The following is a 3,551-nucleotide window of genomic DNA, read 5'->3' as shown; positions in this document are numbered from 1 at the left end:
CAAGCAAGCAAACAAACAAACAAACAAAAGCCAAGATGGGCTTTAGAATATCACAACTAGCTTGCAATCCTACATTTTTCATTTTGTTTTTGTGTATTACTGTTCAGGGTACGAATTCTTTCACTGGACTTTTCATTTATCCAAATCTGTAACTAACAAACCATGTAAATGTACTGAATTTTGCTGTAATTGAATAGTGATACAGAAGTCAATTGCTTGGCTCTTGGTAAATGCTCACAAACCAACCATAACATTCCTCTTTTTGTTTCTCTACTAAACATATTCATACTTATTCCTCCATGTTTTATCACTATTCCTCTGATTTTTGTTTTTCTTTGACTCTTTGATTTAATATGGGTAATCCCACAGAAATATTAGTGATATTCTACTTGAAAATATCTCTCACTTGTTTTATCCTTTCTTACAGATGTCTGTGTCATTTTATACATATATAAAACTAAGTCTGATATCCTATTAATTTCAAATTTCCAAATGCATAGAAGAAACTCCACTCAGCTGCCTAATACCACATTAAAACCAATATATCCTAAACAACATATTTTTAATTATGTCATAGACCTTATCTCATATGTATTCCTTCTCCATTTTCATTAATAATATCACTACAATCTTGAAATATGTTTTAATTTCTTCAACTCATAATCCACATCCCAAATTTTTCCTGTGATTTTTATGTTCTACTGAATAGGTGTATTTCAAAAATGAATATAAATCAATTTTGTGTATATATTATAATTTCTGTTTTTTTGTTTTATTGGATTGGATTTTTGTGTGTGTGAACATGTATGTCTCTTTGTATGTTTGTGTTTGTAGTGCTTTCATTTTGGCTCTTTTTCTGCTTGTTTATTGTTTATCCTATTCCAGTTTGTTTGTTTTTGTTTTTTTTATATTAATTTTATTTTTATATTAATCACAGGTTATTTACTTTGTATCCAAGCCATAGCCCCCCTCCCTCATTCCCTCCCAATCCCGCCCTCCCTCCCTCATCTCCTTCCTGCCCCTTTCCAAGTCCACTTCTAGGGGAGGTCCTCTTCCCCTTCTATCTGACCCTAGCTTATCAGGTATCTCCAGGACTGGCTGCCTTATATCAGGACATAGGGGTCCTCCATAAGACTGTTTCTCCAACCAGTGACCATGTATGGATATAACCTAGAACCCCTGCTCAGATGTAGCCCATGGTAGTTCGGTATCCAATTGTGTTTCCCTAGTAAGGGGAACAGGAACTATTTCTGACAGGAACTCAATGACTGGCTACTTTACCTCCCCTCCTCCCCCTCCCCCTGAGGGAGGAACAGCCTTGCTAGGCTACAGAGGAGGACAAGACAGCCAGTCTTGTTTTTGTTTTATATTTTTATTATTATTTAGTCACCTGATTGTTTTCTAAGAGAAAAGTAAAGAAAGGGTGTGGATTTGAATGGGAGAGAGGTAGGGAGGATCTGGGAGATGTTGGCAGAAAGGAACCTAATCAGAATGTATTATATTAAAAAATCAAATTTTAATAAAAGAAAAAATACAAAAAGAAATAAAAATATTAAAGAAACACTCAAGAAATAAGGACTTTGCAAAAAAAGTGAAAAAGAAAGAAAGAAAGAAAGAAAGAAAGAAAGAAAGAAAGAAAGAAAGAAAGAAAGAAAGAAAGGAAGGAAGGAAGGAAGGAAGGAAGGAAGGAAGGAAGGAAGGAAGGAAATGAATCTTTGTAACTTTTGGTTTCAAGCCCCAGTTTCACTTCTTCCTTAAAAAAATAAATAACTTTTTTGAATATTGCTTTTTCTATGTTTGAAAATGAAACATTAATCCCTGTTTCCAAGACTTCCTGTTAATGTTGTGGATATTCTTTTGAAACAAAAACCGATTATATCAGAAGAGGAAGAGAATTTGTAATGTATCTTACTAACTTCAACAAAGTGTAGTCTCCTTTTTTAAATTTAACTTTTTGCTAAATATTTGCTTATTTTATTTTATTTTTGTTTTGTTTTGTTAGAGACACTGTCTCACCTTCTTAACTCTAGCAGTCCTTAAACTCACTATGTAAACCAGACTGGCCTTAAGCTCAGAAGAGATCCACATGTCTCTGCTTCCCAAGTACTAGGATTAATGGTGTGTGTCACTCTGCTCAGCCTGGTTTATATTGTTTTTAATTATATGTATTTGGGTGTGTTTCTGTGGGAGGCCATGAGCACATTAGCCCAGTAGCTCACAAAGAACAGGAGAGGTTGCAACTAGAACTGGATAGCTTAAAATTAGATAGTTGGTTGGGACCTACCCAACATAGATATTGGCAAACAAGCTTGGGTCTTCTTCAAGAGCAGTACTCACTCTTAACCATCAAGCCATCTCTTTAGCTACTCCTGTATTATATTATTACTTTATCTAAAATGCCATACTAATTTCCACAGTTTTACTTCTTTTAGAAACATTTTTTGTTCCTCATTTTCCCTGCAATAAAGTCAAACTCATATTGTTTGATTGTTTGTTTGTTTAGTATTTTTGTGGTTTTTTTTATTAACTCCAGGAACAGTCAATAAGAGGAGGAAACTTATATTTTTGAGCATCTACTTATTCTTGGTGGCACATTATGTAGAGGAATTTTAGAGAGTAAATTCAAAAGTTGCTTAACATTAAACCCATAGTTATAGTACTAATTTTCAACATTTTAAAATTATGTTTGTAGTACCAGTTTAGATTAGTATAATGTTAATTTGAAAGCAAACTTGAATTTTAGAATTAGAAGTAAATTCAGAAACTTCATATGCTCTCATCAAATATGGTATTTTGCAGAGCAGAAAAATTCTGTTGAAATATTAGTACTCAAGACTTACAGTTAGTTTTACTATACACAGGAAAATGACAGTAACTGGCATAAATGGGAGGCTATAGATGGTAATCAGAAACCTGTTTTTAGAAGACACTTATTATCAGGGGGACTTTGCTGGTCTTTGTGAAATCAGTGATGACCATAATAGTAATTTAAAATAGTATACAAACATTATTAAATACAAATAAATGTTAAATGACAAGATTGTTTGAATTGGTATTGTATACTCTTTGGCAGTGATGTAATGGTCCTACTGATTGCTGGTTCTGGGCAGAGGCTTCTGTGAAGTTTACACATTGAAATGAGCCACCAAATTATATATGTCAGTCTATTTGGTGTTGAGCAGCTGCAAGAACAAAGTGGTGTAAATGAAATGTGCATCTATAGCTTGTGCTACTGAAAGGTGGCAAGCAAAATCCTTCCCTGGGCAAGTAGCCATCTCTATGTGAAAGAAGCTGAAAATAACTAAACAATGTGAGCTAGTGGCAAGTGCCTTCTGAAAACATGACACTAAAACTTAACAGGGGGGACAGTGTTGGAAAACACAATTGTTCAGAAATTTTGAGTATAGATGTCTCTAATTTTCATGAGATTAGCAAGTTAATCACTAGTGCTTCAAAGGAATTTATGTATTTATACATCATTGATGAATTTCTCACAACACTAGCATGTTTAGACTCAAGGGCTCATCCATTGAAGATAGATACCGATGTAC

The sequence above is a fragment of the Psammomys obesus genome, unplaced genomic scaffold (genome assembly GCF_907164565.1).
Source record: "Psammomys obesus unplaced genomic scaffold, mPsaObe1.curated_primary_1811, whole genome shotgun sequence".
Classification (NCBI taxonomy): Eukaryota; Metazoa; Chordata; class Mammalia; order Rodentia; family Muridae; genus Psammomys; species Psammomys obesus.
The sequence above is the reverse complement of the archived record's forward strand: the minus strand, read 5'-3'. Positions refer to the sequence as shown.